Raw genomic sequence first — 17751 nt, forward strand, 5'->3', positions numbered from 1 at the left:
AAAATTGTGAGTCACATGCATGTGAATTGTCAAGGGTGCCACAGAAATAAAATTAGTGAATTGCCGAAATAGCTCAGTTGGGAGAGCGTTAGACTGAAGATCTAAAGGTCCCTGGTTCGATACCGGGTTTCGGCATTTGTTCTTTCTTCATGCTCTGGCTTCAAGGAAGCTATCCACAGCTTTGTTTGTGGGCCTCAATGGTGTGTACTACGCTGCTCCTCTGAAAGTAAGTAATTTCTTGCTTTTTCATCTGACATTTTGACATCAGTGTTACAGGAAAGTTGCTTGTCATTGTTACATGACAGTAGGTTGTCGTAAGACAAGGCTGCATGAAGTGTGAACTGGAGCTTTCTTGGATCCACAAAAAAAAATGTTTTTGGGGAATGCGGGCATCGATCCCACTACCATGCTAAGCAAACACAATACCAATTGATCAAATTCCCCAGCTGTTTGGAATTGCCACAAGGAGCAACCAAGAGTGTCCAGTCTTGTCAGGCTATGCTGTTGGTGGACTTGTTAGTTTGTGCTCCAGCACTTGCAGAGGCTCTGTGCATCTCAACAACTGTGCTCTGTAGCCAGCGGCCGGTTAGCTCAGTTGGTTAGGGTGTGTGATACGCTGCTCTCTGAAAGTAAGTAATGTCTTTCTTTTTCATCTGACATTGTGACATCAGAGTTACATGAGAGTTTCTTATCATTGTTACATGACAGTAGGTTGTCGTAAGACAAGGCTGCATGAAGTGTGAACTGGAGTTTTCTTGGATCCATGAAAGAATTTGCTTGTGGAGAATGCAGGCATCGATCCCAGTACCTCACGCATGCTAAGCATTTGAGCTAATTCCCCAGCCGTTTGGAATTTCCGCAAGAAGCAACCTAGAGGGTCCAGTCTTGTCAGGCTATGCTGTTGGTGGACTTGTTTGTTTACGTGCCAGCACTTGCAGAGGCTCGGTGCATTTCCACAATTGAGCAAAATACCAAATTGCCGGTTTGCTCAGTTGGTTAGAGTGTGATGCTAATAACGCCAAGGTCATGGGTTCGATCCCTGTACTGGTTATGATGTACATTTTGAGTGTCAAAATTGTGAGGCACATGCATGTGAATTGTCAAGGGTGCCACAGAAATACATTTAGTGAATTTCCGAAATAGCTGAGTTGGGAGAGCATTAGACTGAAGATCTAAAGGTCCCTGGTTCGATCCCGGGTTTTGGCATTTGTATTTGTTCTTTCTTCATGCTCTGGCTTCAAGGAAACTATCCACAGCTTTGTTTGTGGGCCTCAATGGTGTGTGCTACGCTGCTCCTCTGAAAGTAAGTAATTTCTTGCTTTTTCATCTGACATTTTGACATCAGTGTTACAGGAAAGTTGCTTGTCATTGTTACATGACAGTAGGTTGTCGTAAGACAAGGCTGCATGAAGTGTGAACTGGAGCTTTCTTGGATCCACAAAAAAAAATGTTTTTGGGGAATGTGGGCATTGATCCCACTACCTATAGCATGCTAAGCATTTGAGCTAATTCCCCAGCCGTTTGGAATTTCCACAAGAAGCAACCTAGAGGGTCCAGTCTTGTCAGGCTATGCTGTTGGTGGACTTGTTTGTTTACGTGCCAGCACTTGCAGAAGCTCGGTGCATTTCAACAATTGATCAAACTAGCAAATGGCCGGTTAGCTCAGTTGGTTAGAGTGTGGTGCTAATAACGCCAAGGTCATGGGTTCGATCCCCGTACTGGCTATGATGTACATTTTGAGTGTCAAAATTGTGAGTCACATGCATGTGAATTGTCAAGGGTGCCACAGAAATACATTTAGTGAATTGCCGAAATAGCTCATTTGGGAGAGCGTTAGACCCGAAGATCTAAAGGTCCCTGGTTCGATCCCGGGCTTCGGAATTTGTATTTGTTCTTTCTTCATGCTCTGGCTTCAAGGAAACTATCCACAGCTTTGTTTGTGGGCCTCAATGGTGTGTGCTACGCTGCTCCTCTGAAAGTAAGTAATTTCTTGCTTTTTCATCTGACATTTTGACATCAGTGTTACAGGGAGGTGCTTGTCATTGTTACATGACAGTAGGTTGTCGTAAGACAAGGCTGCATGAAGTGTGAAATGGAGCTTTCTTGGATCGACAAAAAAAAATGTTTTTGGGGAATGCGGGCATCGATCCCACTACCTATAGCATGCTAAGCAAACACAATACCAATTGATCAAATTCCCAGCTGTTTGGAATTGCCACAAGGAGCAACCAAGAGTGTCCAGTCTTGTCAGGCTATGCTGTTGGTGGACTTGTTAGTTTGTGCTCCAGCACTTGCAGAGGCTCGGTGCATCTCAACAACTGTGCTCTGTAGCCAGCGGCCGGTTAGCTCAGTTGGTTAGAGTGTGTGATACGCTGCTCTCTGAAAGTAAGTAATGTCTTTCTTTTTCATCTGACATTGTGACATCAGTGTTACATGAGAGTTTCTTGTCATTGTTACATGACAGTTTCTTGTCATTGTTTACATGACAGTAGGTTGTCGTAAGACAAGGCTGCATGAAGTGTGAACTGGAGTTTTCTTGGATCCATGAAAGAATATGCTTTTGGAGAATGCAGGCATCGATCCCACTACCTCACGCATGCAAAGCATTTGAGCTAATTCCCCAGCCGTTTGGAATTTCCGCAAGAAGCAACCTAGAGGGTCCAGTCTTGTCAGGCTATGCTGTTGGTGGACTTGTTTGTTTACGTGCCAGCACTTGCAGAGGCTCGGTGCATTTCAACAATTGAGTAAAATAGAAAATGGCCGGTTAGCTCAGTTGGTAAGAGTGTGGTGCTAATAACGCCAAGGTCATGGGTTCGATCCCCGTACTGGCTATGATATACATTTTGAGTGTCAAAATTGTGAGTCACATGCATGTGAATTGTCAAGGGTGCCACAGAAATACATTTAATGAATTGCCGAAATAGCTCAGTTGGGAGAGCGTTAGACTGAAGATCTAAAGGTCCCTGGTTCGATCCCGGGTTTCGGCATTTGTATTTGTTCTTTCTTCATGCTCTGGCTTCAAGGAAACTATCCACAGCTTTGTTTGTGGGCCTCAATGGTGTGTGCTACACTGCTCCTCTGAAAGTAAGTAATTTCTTGCTTTTTCATCTGACATTTTGACATCAGTGTTACAGGAAAGTTGCTTGTCATTGTTACATGACAGTAGGTTGTCGTAAGACAAGGCTGCATGAAGTGTGAACTGGAGCTTTCTTGGATCGACAAAAAAAAATGTTTTTGGGGAATGCGGGCATCGATCCCACTACCTATAGCATGCTAAGCAAACACAATACCAATTGATCAAATTCCCAGCTGTTTGGAATTGCCACAAGGAGCAACCAAGAGTGTCCAGTCTTGTCAGGCTATGCTGTTGGTGGACTTGTTAGTTTGTGCTCCAGCACTTGCAGAGGCTCGGTGCATCTCAACAACTGTGCTCTGTAGCCAGCGGCCGGTTAGCTCAGTTGGTTAGAGTGTGTGATACGCTGCTCTCTGAAAGTAAGTAATGTCTTTCTTTTTCATCTGACATTGTGACATCAGTGTTACATGAGAGTTTCTTGTCATTGTTACATGACAGTTTCTTGTCATTGTTTACATGACAGTAGGTTGTCGTAAGACAAGGCTGCATGAAGTGTGAACTGGAGTTTTCTTGGATCCATGAAAGAATATGCTTTTGGAGAATGCAGGCATCGATCCCACTACCTCACGCATGCAAAGCATTTGAGCTAATTCCCCAGCCGTTTGGAATTTCCGCAAGAAGCAACCTAGAGGGTCCAGTCTTGTCAGGCTATGCTGTTGGTGGACTTGTTTGTTTACGTGCCAGCACTTGCAGAGGCTCGGTGCATTTCAACAATTGAGTAAAATAGAAAATGGCCGGTTAGCTCAGTTGGTAAGAGTGTGGTGCTAATAACGCCAAGGTCATGGGTTCGATCCCCGTACTGGCTATGATATACATTTTGAGTGTCAAAATTGTGAGTCACATGCATGTGAATTGTCAAGGGTGCCACAGAAATACATTCAATGAATTGCCGAAATAGCTCAGTTGGGAGAGCGTTAGACTGAAGATCTAAAGGTCCCTGGTTCGATCCCGGGTTTCGGCATTTGTATTTGTTCTTTCTTCATGCTCTGGCTTCAAGGAAACTATCCACAGCTTTGTTTGTGGGCCTCAATGGTGTGTGCTACACTGCTCCTCTGAAAGTAAGTAATTTCTTGCTTTTTCATCTGACATTTTGACATCAGTGTTACAGGAAAGTTGCTTGTCATTGTTACATGACAGTAGGTTGTCGTAAGACAAGGCTGCATGAAGTGTGAACTGGAGCTTTCTTGGATCGACAAAAAAAAATGTTTTTGGGGAATGCGGGCATCGATCCCACTACCTATAGCATGCTAAGCAAACACAATACCAATTGATCAAATTCCCAGCTGTTTGGAATTGCCACAAGGAGCAACCAAGAGTGTCCAGTCTTGTCAGGCTATGCTGTTGGTGGACTTGTTAGTTTGTGCTCCAGCACTTGCAGAGGCTCGGTGCATCTCAACAACTGTGCTCTGTAGCCAGCGGCCGGTTAGCTCAGTTGGTTAGAGTGTGTGATACGCTGCTCTCTGAAAGTAAGTAATGTCTTTCTTTTTCATCTGACATTGTGACATCAGGGTTACATGAGAGTTTCTTGTCATTGTTACATGACAGTTTCTTGTCATTGTTTACATGACAGTAGGTTGTCGTAAGACAAGGCTGCATGAAGTGTGAACTGGAGCTTTCTTGGATCCACAAAAAAAAATGTTTTTGGGGAATGCGGGCATCGATCCCACTACCTATAGCATGCTAAGCAAACACAATACCATTTGATCAAATTCCCCAGCTGTTTGGAATTGCCACAAGGAGCAACCAAGTGTGTCCAGTCTTGTCAGGCTATGCTGTTGGTGGACTTGTTAGTTTGTGCTCCAGCACTTGCAGAGGCTCGGTGCATCTCAACAACTGTGCTCTGTAGCCAGCGGACGGTTAGCTCAGTTGGTTAGAGTGTGTGATACGCTGCTCTCTGAAAGTAAGTAATGTCTTTCTTTTTCATCTGACATTGTGACATCAGGGTTACATGAGAGTTTCTTGTCATTGTTACATGACAGTTTCTTGTCATTGTTTACATGACAGTAGGTTGTTGTAAGACAAGGCTGCATGAAGGCCCGCCATTGAGGCCCGCTATTTTCTCTCTAATGTCTTTCTTTTTCATCTGACATTGTGACATCAGTGTTACATGAGAGTTTCTTGTCATTGTTACATGGCAGTTTCTTGTCATTGTTTACATGACAGTAGGTTGTCGTAAGACAAGGCTGCATGAAGTGTGAACTGGAGTTTTTTCTTGGATCCATGAAAGAATATGCTTTTGGAGAATGCAGGCATCGATCCCACTACCTCACGCATGCAAAGCATTTGAGCTAATTCCCCAGACGTTTGGAATTTCCGCAAGAAGCAACCTAGAGGGTCCAGTCTTGTCAGGCTATGCTGTTGGTGGACTTGTTTGTTTACTTGCCAGCACTTGCAGAGGCTCGGTGCATTTCAACAATTGAGTAAAATAGCAAATGGCCGGTTAGCTCAATTGGTTAGAGTGTGGTGCTAATAACGCCAAGGTCATGGGTTCGATCCCCGTACTGGCTATGATATACATTTTGAGTGTCAAAATTGTGAGTCACATGCATGTGAATTGTCAAGGGTGCCACAGAAATACATTTAGTGAATTGCCGAAATAGCTCAGTTGGGAGAGCGTTAGACTGAAGATCTAAAGGTCCCTGGTTCGATCCTGGGTTTCGGCATTTGTATTTGTTCTTTCTTCATGCTCTGGCTTCAAGGAAACGATCCACAGCTTTCTTTGTGGGCCTCAATGGTGTGTACTACGCTGCTCCTCTGAAAGTAAGTAATTTCTTGCTTTTTCATCTGACATTTTGACATCAGTGTTACAGGAAAGTTGCTTGTCATTGTTACATGACAGTAGGTTGTCGTAAGACAAGGCTGCATGAAGTGTGAACTGGAGCTTTCTTGGATCCACAAAAAAAAATGTTTTTGTGGAATGCGGGCATCGATCCCACTACCTATAGCATGCTAAGCAAACACAATACCAATTGATCAAATTCCCCAGCTGTTTGGAATTGCCACAAGGAGCAACCAAGAGTGTCCAGTCTTGTCAGGCTATGCTGTTGGTGGACTTGTTAGTTTGTGCTCCAGCACTTGCAGAGGCTCGGTGCATCTCAACAACTGTGCTCTGTAGCCAGCGGCCGGTTAGCTCAGTTGGTTAGAGTGTGTGATACGCTGCTCTCTGAAAGTAAGTAATGTCTTTCTTTTTCATCTGACATTGTGACATCAGGGTTACATGAGAGTTTCTTGTCATTGTTACATGACAGTTTCTTGTCATTGTTTACATGACAGTAGGTTGTCGTAAGACAAGGCTGCATGAAGTGTGAACTGGAGCTTCCTTGGATCCACAAAAAAACATGTTTTTGGGGAATGCGGGCATCGATCCCACTACCTATAGCATGCTAAGCAAACACAATACCATTTGATCAAATTCCCCAGCTGTTTGGAATTGCCACAAGGAGCAACCAAGTGTGTCCAGTCTTGTCAGGCTATGCTGTTGGTGGACTTGTTAGTTTGTGCTCCAGCACTTGCAGAGGCTCGGTGCATCTCAACAACTGTGCTCTGTAGCCAGCGGACGGTTAGCTCAGTTGGTTAGAGTGTGTGATACGCTGCTCTCTGAAAGTAAGTAATGTCTTTCTTTTTCATCTGACATTGTGACATCAGGGTTACATGAGAGTTTCTTGTCATTGTTACATGACAGTTTCTTGTCATTGTTTACATGACAGTAGGTTGTTGTAAGACAAGGCTGCATGAAGGCCCGCCATTGAGGCCCGCTATTTTCTCTCTAATGTCTTTCTTTTTCATCTGACATTGTGACATCAGTGTTACATGAGAGTTTCTTGTCATTGTTACATGACAGTTTCTTGTCATTGTTTACATGACAGTAGGTTGTCGTAAGACAAGGCTGCATGAAGTGTGAACTGGAGTTTTTTCTTGGATCCATGAAAGAATATGCTTTTGGAGAATGCAGGCATCAATCCCACTACCTCACGCATGTAAAGCATTTGAGCTAATTCCCCAGCCGTTTGGAATTTCCGCAAGAAGCAACCTAAAGGGTCCAGTCTTGTCAGGCTATGCTGTTGGTGGACTTGTTTGTTTACGTGCCAGCACTTGCAGAGGCTCGGTGCATTTCAACAATTGAGCAAAATATCAGATGGTCGGTTAGCTCAGTTGGTTAGAGTGTGGTGCTAATAACGCCAAGGTCTTGGGTTCGATCCCCGTACTGGCTATGATATACATTTTGAGTGTCAAAATTGTGAGTCACATGCATGTGAATTGTCAAGGGTGCCACAGAAATCAAATTAGTGAATTGCCGAAATAGCTCTGTTGGGAGAGCGTTAGACTGAAGATCTAAAGGTCCCTGGTTCGATCCCGGTTTTCGGCATTTGTATTTGTTCTTTCTTCATGCTCTGGCTTCAAGGAAACTATCCACAGCTTTGTTTGTGGGCCTCAATGGTGTGTACTACGCTTCTCCTCTGAAAGTTAGTAATTTCTTGCTTTTTCATCTGACATTTTGACATCAGTGTTACAGGAAAGTTGCTTGTCATTGTTACATGACAGTAGGTTGTCGTAAGACAAGGCTGCATGAAGTGTGAACTGGAGCTTTCTTGGATCCACAAAAAAAAATGTTTTTGGGGAATGCGGGCATCAATCCCACTACCTATAGCATGCTAAGCAAACACAATACCAATTGATCAAATTCCCCAGCTGTTTGGAATTGCCACAAGGAGCAACCAAGAGTGTCCAGTCTTGTCAGGCTATGCTGTTGGTGGACTTGTTAGTTTGTGCTCCAGCACTTGGAGAGGCTCGGTGCATCTCAACAACTGTGCTCTGTAGCCAGCGGCCGGTTAGCTCAGTTGGTTAGAGTGTGTGATACGCTGCTCTCTGAAAGTAAGTAATGTCTTTCTTTTTCATCTGACATTGTGACATCAGGGTTACATGAGAGTTTCTTGTCATTGTTAAATGACAGTTTCTTGTCATTGTTTACATGACAGTAGGTTGTCGTAAGACAAGGCTGCATGAAGGCCCGCCATTGAGGCCCGCTATTTTCTCTCTAATGTCTTTCTTTTTCATCTGACATTGTGACATCAGTGTTACATGAGAGTTTCTTGTCATTGTTACATGACAGTTTCTTGTCATTGTTTACATGACAGTAGGTTGTCGTAAGACAAGGCTGCATGAAGTGTGAACTGGAGTTTTCTTGGATCCATGAAAGAATATGCTTTTGGAGAATGCAGGCATCGATCCCACTACCTCACGCATGCAAAGCTTTTGAGCTAATTCCCCAGCCGTTTGGAATTTCTGCAAGAAGCAACCTAAAGGGTCCAGTCTTGTCAGGCTATGCTGTTGGTGGACTTGTTTGTTTTCGTGCCAGCACTTGCAGAGGCTCGGTGCATTTCAACAAATGAGCAAAATAGCAAATGGCCGGTTAGCTCAGTTGGTTAGAGTGTGGTGCTAATAACGCCAAGGTCATGGGTTTGATCCCCGTACTGGCTATGATGTACATTATGAGTGTCAAAATTGTGAGTCACATGCATGTGAATTGTCAAGGGTGCCACAGAAATAAAATTAGTGAATTGCCGAAATAGCTCAGTTGGGAGAGCGTTAGACTGAAGATCTAAAGGTCCCTGGTTCGATACCGGGTTTCGGCATTTGTTCTTTCTTCATGCTCTGGCTTCAAGGAAGCTATCCACAGCTTTGTTTGTGGGCCTCAATGGTGTGTACTACGCTGCTCCTCTGAAAGTATGTAATTTCTTGCTTTTTCATCTGACATTTTGACATCAGTGTTACAGGAAAGTTGCTTGTCATTGTTACATGACAGTAGGTTGTCGTAAGACAAGGCTGCATGAAGTGTGAACTGGAGCTTTCTTGGATCCACAAAAAAAAATGTTTTTGGGGAATGCGGGCATCGATCCCACTACCTATAGCATGCTAAGCAAACACAATACCAATTGATCAAATTCCCCAGCTGTTTGGAATTGCCACAAGGAGCAACCAAGAGTGTCCAGTCTTGTCAGGCTATGCTGTTGGTGGACTTGTTAGTTTGTGCTCCAGCACTTGCAGAGGCTCGGTGCATCTCAACAACTGTGCTCTGTAGCCAGCGGCCGGTTAGCTCAGTTGGTTAGAGTGTGTGATACGCTGCTCTCTGAAAGTAAGTAATGTCTTTCTTTTTCATCTGACATTGTGACATCAGGGTTACATGAGAGTTTCTTGTCATTGTTACATGATAGTTTCTTGTCATTGTTTACATGACAGTAGGTTGTCGTAAGACAAGGCTGCATGAAGTGTGAACTGGAGTTTTCTTGGATCCATGTAAGGGAATACCCCCCTGAATTGGACAAAAATGAATGGCAAGATATTGGCATTGGACAAACCATATACATGATGTCCAATAGGCGTTTATTCGTGCAAAGTATATGGCAAATGCCATATGGCAATTGCCAATTGTAACACCTCAAAAATCCAACAGGGGGCGAGTGCGCTCCACCGGGGTTTTTCATATTGGAAATGCAACCCAAGTCAACATCCAGAAGCAAAATTTTGAAAAAATGATTTTTTTTTCCAAAACTTATCACCCCTTAAAAAAGTGCTTTCTGGGCCGTTTTTCGAAATTCTTTCGCTATTTTTGTCAATTACACATGTGTAAGAACTGTATGAATATACTTTTGTCCAATTTTGATATCACATTTTTTTTTTTTAATTACATGCGCATAAGGCATATGTTTTGTCCATTTGCAATATGATTTCATAGGAAGTCAAAAGTCAAAAGTCAAAAATGTCAAAATTTGGTAAAAAACTTCACACATCCTTAAAAAAGTGCTTTCTGGACCGTTTTTCAAAATTCTTTCGAATTTTGTGTCAATTACACACGTATAAGAACTGTATCAACATACTTTAGTCATACTTTATTATCATTTTTTTTTTTTTTTTTTTACTTGTGCATAAGGCATATGTTTTCTCCATTTGGAATATGATTTCATAGGAAGTCAAAAGTCAAAAGTCAAAAATGTCAAAATTTTATAAAAAACTTCACACACCCTTAAAAAAGTGCTTTCTGGACCGTTTTTCAAAATTCTTTCGAATTTTGTGTCAATTACACACGTATAAGAACTGTATCAACATACTTTATTCGTATTTTATTATCATCATTTTTTTTTTATTTTTTACTTGTGCAGAAGGCATATGTTTTGTCCATTTGCAATATGATTTAATAGGATGTCAAAAGTCGAAAATGTGATTTTTTTTTTAAACTTTAAAAACTAAAAAAAGTGCTTTCTGGACCGTTTTTCGAAATTGTTTCGATTTTAAGACAATTAATCATGTGTAAGAAGTGTATGAATATACTTTTGTAAAATGTTTTATCATAATTTTATTTTTTTTACTTGTGCATAAGGAATATGATTTGTCCATTTGCAATATGATTTCATAGGAAGTCAAAAGTCAAAGTCAAAAGTCAATTTTTTGGGGGGCCAACATTGACTGAACTGATGAACTCGGGACGGCCGGGCAGTGATAGTTGTTCATTTCCATCACTCGTTGTGTTGATTTCATCATGTCCATTTGGTGATGTTTTTTCACTATAGAATCATATTGCAAATGCGAGTGCAACTGGTAACCGGAAAAAAAAATGATGATTTCATTATGTCCATTTGTTTATGTTTCCTTACTTTTTCAAAGTCACTGTGCATTTGCAATATGTTTTAATGGGCAGGTACCATCACGAATTTGTCATGCTATAAAAATCCTGCAGGAATGTGAAATTGACTGGCCGGATGAACTCGGGATGGCTTTGCAGTGATTCTGGGTCATCTCAATCGCTCGTTTGGGTTGATTTCAGAATGTCGCTTTTGGTGATGTTTTTTCACTATAGAATCATATTGCAAATGCACGTGCAACTGGTCACCCCAAAAAAAATATATATATATTTTTTTTGTTTATGTTTCCTTACTTTTTCAAAGTCACTGTGCATTTGCAATATGTTTCAATGGGCAGGTACCATCACGAATTGGTCATGCTATAAAAATCCTGCAGGAATGTGAAATTGACTGGCCCGATGAACTCGGGATGGCTTTGCAGTGATTCTGGGTCATCTCAATCGCTCGTTTGGGTTGATTTCAGAACGTCGCATTTGGTGATGTTTTTTCACTATAGAATCATATTGCAAATGCACGTGCAACTGGTCACCCAAAAATAAAAATAAATAGTTTATGTTTCCTTCCTTTTTCAAAGTCACTGTGCATTTGCAATATGTTTTAATGGGCAGGTACCATCACGAATTGGTCATGCTATAAAAATCCTGCAGGAATGTGAAATTGACTGGCCCGATGAACTCGGGATGGCTTTTCAGTGATTCTGGGTCATCTCAATCGCTCGTTTGGTGTTGATTTCAGAATGTCGCATTTGGTGATGTTTTTTCACTATAGAATCATATTGCAAATGCGCGTGCAACTGGTCACCCAAAAATAAAAAAATTTTGTTTATGTTTCCTTACTTTTTCGAAGTCACTGTGCATTTGCAATATGTTTTAATGGGCAGGTACCATCACGAATTGGTCATGCTATAAAAATCCTGCAGGAATGTGAAATTGACTGGACCGATGAACTCGGGATGGCTTTGCAGTGATTCTGGTTCATCTCAATCGCTCGTTAGGGTAGATTTCAGAATGTCGTATTTGGTGATGTTTTTTCACTATAGAATCATATTGCAAATGCACGTGCAACTGGTCACCCAAAAATAAAAAAAATGTGTTTATGTTTCCTTACTTTTTCAAAGTCACTGTGCATTTGCAATATGTTTTAATGGGCAGGTACCATCACCAATTGGTCATGCTATAAAAATCCTGCAGGAATGTGAAATTGACTGGCCCGATGAACTCGGGATGGCTTTGCAGTGATTCTGGTTCATCTCAATCGCTCGTTAGGGTTAATTTCAGAATGTCGCTTTTGGTGATGGTACCTCACTGTTTAAACATATTGCAAATGTACAAGAGTCAAGTGGACAAGAGTCCATCAGTCAATTAGATATCATTCTGACACCAAACTGATACAAACTGACACCAAACCCACTTTTTCCAACTCGTTTAGTAGCCAACTATTACATACTTCAGAGCTGGCCCAAAATTCACAACGCCTTCGGTTCAAACCATAAAAAAACCATAAAACACGTAGTTACGTTCTAGCTGCGGGTCCATTTCTTATGTTATGTGTTGGCCTAGCTGAGGCGACCCCGAATCCCAAGTTTCGGCTCGATAGGTCATTTGGTGTCCGAGAAAAACCCTAATTGGTGCTGAAAATCCACTTTTTTCCATGCCTTGCTACAGGGTCCTTGAACGAGCTATCGGACAGATACGTTGGGGTCCGTCTCTATGGGCCGAGCCGGTTTCAATGCACCTAGCCTTGCGTCTCTGAGACTTTTCTAAACGTCGTCATTTTCGTAATGGTCAAAATGAATTGAAGGTATTGCAAATGTACGAGGCTGTTTCTCGGTCCGAGAACCGTCTAGAGCCACGTAACTCACCACGTACCATCGACCGGAGGTCTAGAACAGGTTTCTAAAGTTTCGGAACTCTAGGTCTGACGGTTCTTTTTTAGCTCCAACAAAGCTAACTATTGCAGCCACTGTCTGTCTCTACGCACCCCAATACGTCCCTCCATCCAAGTTGTGTTTTAGTGTGATTTTTTTTTCCTTAGATTTTTTTGGGGAAAAATGACTGATTTGCAGTTCATGGGGGTTGCCTAATCACATATATGAAGTTTTGGACAGATCAGACTTTTTTTAACCCTTCGAAACAGCCCCTGAGACACCAATTATGGCACTTCCGGTTGGCACAGGAAGCTATAAATCAACACATATCCTCATTGGGGTATGCTGTTACAGAATCCTGAGTTTTAAGTCCTTACGTTAAGAATTGACTGATTTACACAGGGTTGAATGCACTATGTCTATCAAACTGCAGGCAGGGTATGGGTAAACACTTTTAGGGTGATTTTAACCACTTCCGGTTGGTCCAGGAAGCTTAGAATCAACACAGGTAGACCTCATAGTGGCCTGATGGACTGGTACCGAAGACAGGTTCATACGGCATTCATAACCCATATAGACTTCAGGTTGAAATTAGGGGTGCAGGCAATGTATTCCTATGGAGAGAGATGACACTGTAATCTGTGAGATCAAAAAACACTGTTTTACTGTTAAGGGTTAATGCCACACGGTCAAGGTTAGGCTTGCACGGATCGGGAGGACCTCAGGAACGAATTGTGCTTCTCACCCTAACGGTTCTCTCACTGCCACCCAAAATCAAATGACATTGTGGGGCAGGCTTCATTTTGGGCCTTCTTTTTTTCAAGTTCGCTGCACTCAGAACGAGCTACGGTCAAGCGGGGCGTCTCGTTGAACTCGGCACAGTCTGGAGACTATGGTGATGCCATTTTTTGTGTTGATTTCAGAATGACATTTTGGTGATGGTCCCTCTCCGTTTAAACATATTGCAAATGCACAAAAGTCAACTAGCAAGTCAGTGTCCATCAGTCAATTAGATGTCATTATGACACCAAACGGATATCAATTGACACCAAACCCACTTTTTCCTACTCATTTAGAAGCAAACTATCACATATGTCAGAGCAGGCCCATAATTCACAGCGCCTTTAGTTTAAACATAATAAAAAGGTAAAACACATAGTTACGTTCTAGCTGCGGGTCCAGTTCGGACATTATGTGAAGTCGTATGTGAGGCGACCCCGAATCCCGAGTTTCGGCTCGATAGGTCATTTGGTGTCCGAGAAAAACCCTAACTGGTGCTGAAAATCCACTTTTTTCCATACCTTGCTACAGGGTCCTTGAACGAGCTATCGGACAGAAACGTTGGGGTCCGTCTCTATGGGCCGAGCCGGTTTCAATGCACCTAGCCTTGCGTCTCTGAGACTTTTCTAAACGTCGTCATTTTCGTAATGGTCAAAATGAATTGAAGGTATTGCAAATGTACGAGGCTGTTTCTCGGTCCGAGAACCGTCTAGAGCCACGTAACTCACTACGTACCATCGACCGGAGGTCTAGAACAGGTTTCTAAAGTTTCGGAACTCTAGGTCTGACGGTTCTTTTTTAGCTCCAACAAAGCTAACTATTGCAGCCACTGTCTGTCTCTACGCACCCCAATACGTCCCTCCATCCAAGTTGTGTTTTAGTGTGATTTTTTTTTCCTTAGATTTTTTTGGGGAAAAATGACTGATTTACAGTTCATGGGGGTTGCCTAATCACATATATGAAGTTTTGGACAGATCAGACTTTTTTAACCCTTCGAAACAGCCCCTGAGACACCAATTATGGCACTTCCGGTTGGCACAGGAAGCTATAAGTCACCACATATCCTCATTGGGGTATGCTTTTACATAATCCTGAGTTTTAAGTCTTTACGTTAAGAACTGAGTTATTTACGGAGGGTTTAGTATGTGTGTGTTATTTCAGAAAATCATAGAAAATCACAGAAATCTCGCAGAGCTCCGCAGCACACTTTAAAAAGATTCGTATGAACACCCTGCAACTGGATCTGTAACCGTTGAAAAAAAAAACGCCTATTTGTGACCATCAACAAGTTGTCATTGTTCCGTTTCTCTTAAATGACGATAGATAAATGGCTGGTTCTTTTTTTATTGACACCGGAGGCTCCTTGACTTTGACCTGAAGTGGAAAAATAATTTCTCTACTTCCATTTTGGACCTTTAATCCCAGAAAAACGGCCATAACTCAAAAACCGTCGAGGCCTAGACGCCATCTTGTTCGGGGCCAACTGCCCATTATGCCAAACCTACGCTCACCAAGTTTCGGCTTCAAAATATTTTCCGTTTTCGAGATAAGGCCCCGTCGTGATTTGTGATGTTTTGCCAAATTGCCATATGATTCCGTATGCCCTCTTGTGGGAATTTCCGGGATAGCGGAAAAATGGTCCAAAACTTGTTTATTTTATAAAACGGAAACCGAATGTCCGACAAAGTTCATTTGATGACTTCCCGGTAGGTCTGGCCCTACCGCACGGCCCGACGCCGACCGCAAATTTTAAATGTTTTCGGACGTCTAGTAAGGGACCGTACATTTGCAATATGGACAGTTTTCACTGATCATACACGAAATGCCGAAATGTTCCCTTATGTATGAAAGAATTTGCTTTTGGAGAATGCAGGCATCGATCCCACTACCTCACGCATGCAAAGCATTTGAGCTAATTCCCCAGCCGTTTGGAATTTCCTCAAGAAGCAACCTAAAGGGTCCAGTCTTGTCAGGCTATGCTGTTGGTGGACTTGTTTGTTTACGTGCCAGCACTTGCAGAGGCTCGGTGCATTTCAACAATTGAGCAAAATAGCAAATGGCCGGTTAGCTCAGTTGGTTAGAGTGTGGTGCTAATAACGCCAAGGTCATGGGTTCGATCCCCGTACTGGCTATGATATACATTTTGAGTGTCAAAATTGTGAGTCACATGCATGTGAATTGTCAAGGGTGCCAAAGAAATCAAATTAGTGAATTGCCGAAATAGCTCAGTTGGGAGAGCGTTAGACTGAAGATCTAAAGGTCCCTGGTTCGATCCCGGGTTTCGGCATTTGTATTTGTTCTTTCTTCATGCTCTGGCTTCAAGCAAACTATCCACAGCTTTGTTTGTGGGCCTCAATGGTGTGTACTACGCTGCTCCTCTGAAAGTAAGTAATTTCTTGCTTTTTCATCTGACATTTTGACATCAGTGTTACAGGAAAGTTGCTTGTCATTGTTACATGACAGTAGGTTGTCGTAAGACAAGGCTGCATGAAGTGTGAACTGGAGCTTTCTTGGATCCACAAAAAAAAATGTTTTTGGGGAATGCGGGCATCGATCCCACTACCTAAGCAAACACAATACCAATTGATCAAATTCCCCAGCTGTTTGGAATTGCCACAAGGAGCAACCAAGAGTGTCCAGTCTTGTCAGGCTATGCTGTTGGTGGACTTGTTAGTTTGTGCTCCAGCACTTGCAGAGGCTCGGTGCATCTCAACAACTGTGCTCTGTAGCCAGCGGCCAGTTAGCTCAGTTGGTTAGAGTGTGTGATACGCTGCTCTCTGAAAGTAAATAATGTCTTTCTTTTTCATCTGACATTGTGACATCAGGGTTACATGAGAGTTTCTTGTCATTGTTACATGACAGTTTCTTGTCATTGTTTACATGACAGTAGGTTGTCGTAAGACAAGGCTGCATGAAGTGTGAACTGGAGTTTTCTTGGATCCATGAAAGAATTTGCTTTTGGAGAATGCAGGCATCGATCCCACTACCTCACGCATGCAAAGCATTTGAGCTAATTCCCCAGCCGTTTGGAATTTTCGCAAGAAGCAACCTAGAGGGTCCAGTCTTGTCAGGCTATGCTGTTGGTGGACTTGTTTGTTTACGTGCCAGCACTTGCAGAGGCTCGGTGCATTTCAACAATTGAGCAAATTAGCAAATGGTCGGTTAGCTCAGTTGGTTAGAGTGTGGGGCTAATAATGCCAAGGTCATGGGTTCGATCCCCGTACTGGCTATGATGTACATTTTGAGTGTCAAAATTGTGAGTCACATGCATGTGAATTGTCAAGGGTGCCACAGAAATAAAATTAGTGAATTGCCGAAATAGCTCAGTTGGGAGAGCGTTAGACTGAAGATCTAAAGGTCCCTGGTTCGATCCCGGGTTTCGGCATTTGTATTTGTTCTTTCTTGATGCTCTGGCTTCAAGGAAACTATCCACAGCTTTGTTTGTGGGCCTCAGCTTTGTTTGTGGGCCTCACTGGTGTGTACTACGCTGCTCCTCTGAAAGTAAGTAATTTCTTGCTTTTTCATCTGACATTTTGACATCAGTGTTACAGGAAAGTTGCTTGTCATTGTTACATGACAGTAGGTTGTCGTAAGACAAGGCTGCATGAAGTGTGAACTGGAGCTTTCTTGGATCCACAAAAAAAAATGTTTTTGGGGAATGCGGGCATCGATCCCACTACCTATAGCATGCTAAGCAAACACAATACCAATTGATCAAATTCCCCAGCTGTTTGGAATTGCCACAAGGAGCAACCAAGAGTGTCCAGTCTTGTCAGGCTATGCTGTTGGTGGACTTGTTAGTTTGTGCTCCAGCACTTGGAGAGGCTCGGTGCATCTCAACAACTGTGCTCTGTAGCCAGCGGCCGGTTAGCTCAGTTGGTTAGAGTGTGTGATACGCTGCTCTCTGAAAGTAAGTAATGTCTTTCTTTTTCATCTGACATTGTGACATCAGTGTTACATGAGAGTTTCTTGTCATTGTTACATGACAGTTTCTTGTCATTGTTTACATGACAGTAGGTTGTCGTAAGACAAGGCTGCATGAAGTGTGAACTGGAGTTTTCTTGGATTCATGAAAAAATATGCTTTTGGAGAATGCAGGCATCGATCCCACTACCTCACGCATGCAAAGCATTTGAGCTAATTCCCCAGCCGTTTGGAATTTCCGCAAGAAGCAACCTAAAGGGTCCAGTCTTGTCAGGCTATGCTGTTGGTGGACTTGTTTGTTTACGTGCCAGCACTTGCAGAGGCTCGGTGCATTTCAACAATTGAGAAAAATAGCAAATGGCCGGTTAGCGCAGTTGGTTAGAGTGTGGTGCTAATAACGCCAAGGTCAT

General features: G+C 42.6%; 13 non-coding genes across 13 annotated transcripts; all 13 read left to right on the forward strand.

The window, feature by feature from the left end:
• Positions 1-62: 62 nt before the first annotated feature.
• On the forward strand, positions 63-135 carry trnaf-gaa (transfer RNA phenylalanine (anticodon GAA)). Its single transcript has one exon. It is a non-coding gene; the product is annotated as a tRNA-Phe (tRNA).
• Positions 136-1651: 1516 nt separating this feature from the next.
• trnai-aau (transfer RNA isoleucine (anticodon AAU)) lies at positions 1652-1725 on the forward strand. Its single transcript has one exon. It is a non-coding gene; the product is annotated as a tRNA-Ile (tRNA).
• A 1033-nt stretch (positions 1726-2758) lies between these two features.
• On the forward strand, positions 2759-2832 carry trnai-aau (transfer RNA isoleucine (anticodon AAU)). Its single transcript has one exon. It is a non-coding gene; the product is annotated as a tRNA-Ile (tRNA).
• An 82-nt stretch (positions 2833-2914) lies between these two features.
• On the forward strand, positions 2915-2987 carry trnaf-gaa (transfer RNA phenylalanine (anticodon GAA)). Its single transcript has one exon. It is a non-coding gene; the product is annotated as a tRNA-Phe (tRNA).
• Positions 2988-3865: 878 nt separating this feature from the next.
• Positions 3866-3939, forward strand: trnai-aau (transfer RNA isoleucine (anticodon AAU)). The gene has a single exon. It is a non-coding gene; the product is annotated as a tRNA-Ile (tRNA).
• Positions 3940-4021: 82 nt separating this feature from the next.
• On the forward strand, positions 4022-4094 carry trnaf-gaa (transfer RNA phenylalanine (anticodon GAA)). Its single transcript has one exon. It is a non-coding gene; the product is annotated as a tRNA-Phe (tRNA).
• A 1473-nt stretch (positions 4095-5567) lies between these two features.
• trnai-aau (transfer RNA isoleucine (anticodon AAU)) lies at positions 5568-5641 on the forward strand. Its single transcript has one exon. It is a non-coding gene; the product is annotated as a tRNA-Ile (tRNA).
• An 82-nt stretch (positions 5642-5723) lies between these two features.
• On the forward strand, positions 5724-5796 carry trnaf-gaa (transfer RNA phenylalanine (anticodon GAA)). Its single transcript has one exon. It is a non-coding gene; the product is annotated as a tRNA-Phe (tRNA).
• Positions 5797-8537: 2741 nt separating this feature from the next.
• Positions 8538-8611, forward strand: trnai-aau (transfer RNA isoleucine (anticodon AAU)). Its single transcript has one exon. It is a non-coding gene; the product is annotated as a tRNA-Ile (tRNA).
• Positions 8612-8693: 82 nt separating this feature from the next.
• Positions 8694-8766, forward strand: trnaf-gaa (transfer RNA phenylalanine (anticodon GAA)). The gene has a single exon. It is a non-coding gene; the product is annotated as a tRNA-Phe (tRNA).
• A 6709-nt stretch (positions 8767-15475) lies between these two features.
• Positions 15476-15549, forward strand: trnai-aau (transfer RNA isoleucine (anticodon AAU)). Its single transcript has one exon. It is a non-coding gene; the product is annotated as a tRNA-Ile (tRNA).
• An 82-nt stretch (positions 15550-15631) lies between these two features.
• Positions 15632-15704, forward strand: trnaf-gaa (transfer RNA phenylalanine (anticodon GAA)). Its single transcript has one exon. It is a non-coding gene; the product is annotated as a tRNA-Phe (tRNA).
• A 1025-nt stretch (positions 15705-16729) lies between these two features.
• trnaf-gaa (transfer RNA phenylalanine (anticodon GAA)) lies at positions 16730-16802 on the forward strand. Its single transcript has one exon. It is a non-coding gene; the product is annotated as a tRNA-Phe (tRNA).
• Positions 16803-17751: the final 949 nt, after the last annotated feature.

This window comes from Oncorhynchus clarkii, chromosome 20, assembly GCF_045791955.1.
Source record: "Oncorhynchus clarkii lewisi isolate Uvic-CL-2024 chromosome 20, UVic_Ocla_1.0, whole genome shotgun sequence".
NCBI classification, from domain to species: domain Eukaryota; kingdom Metazoa; phylum Chordata; class Actinopteri; order Salmoniformes; family Salmonidae; genus Oncorhynchus; species Oncorhynchus clarkii.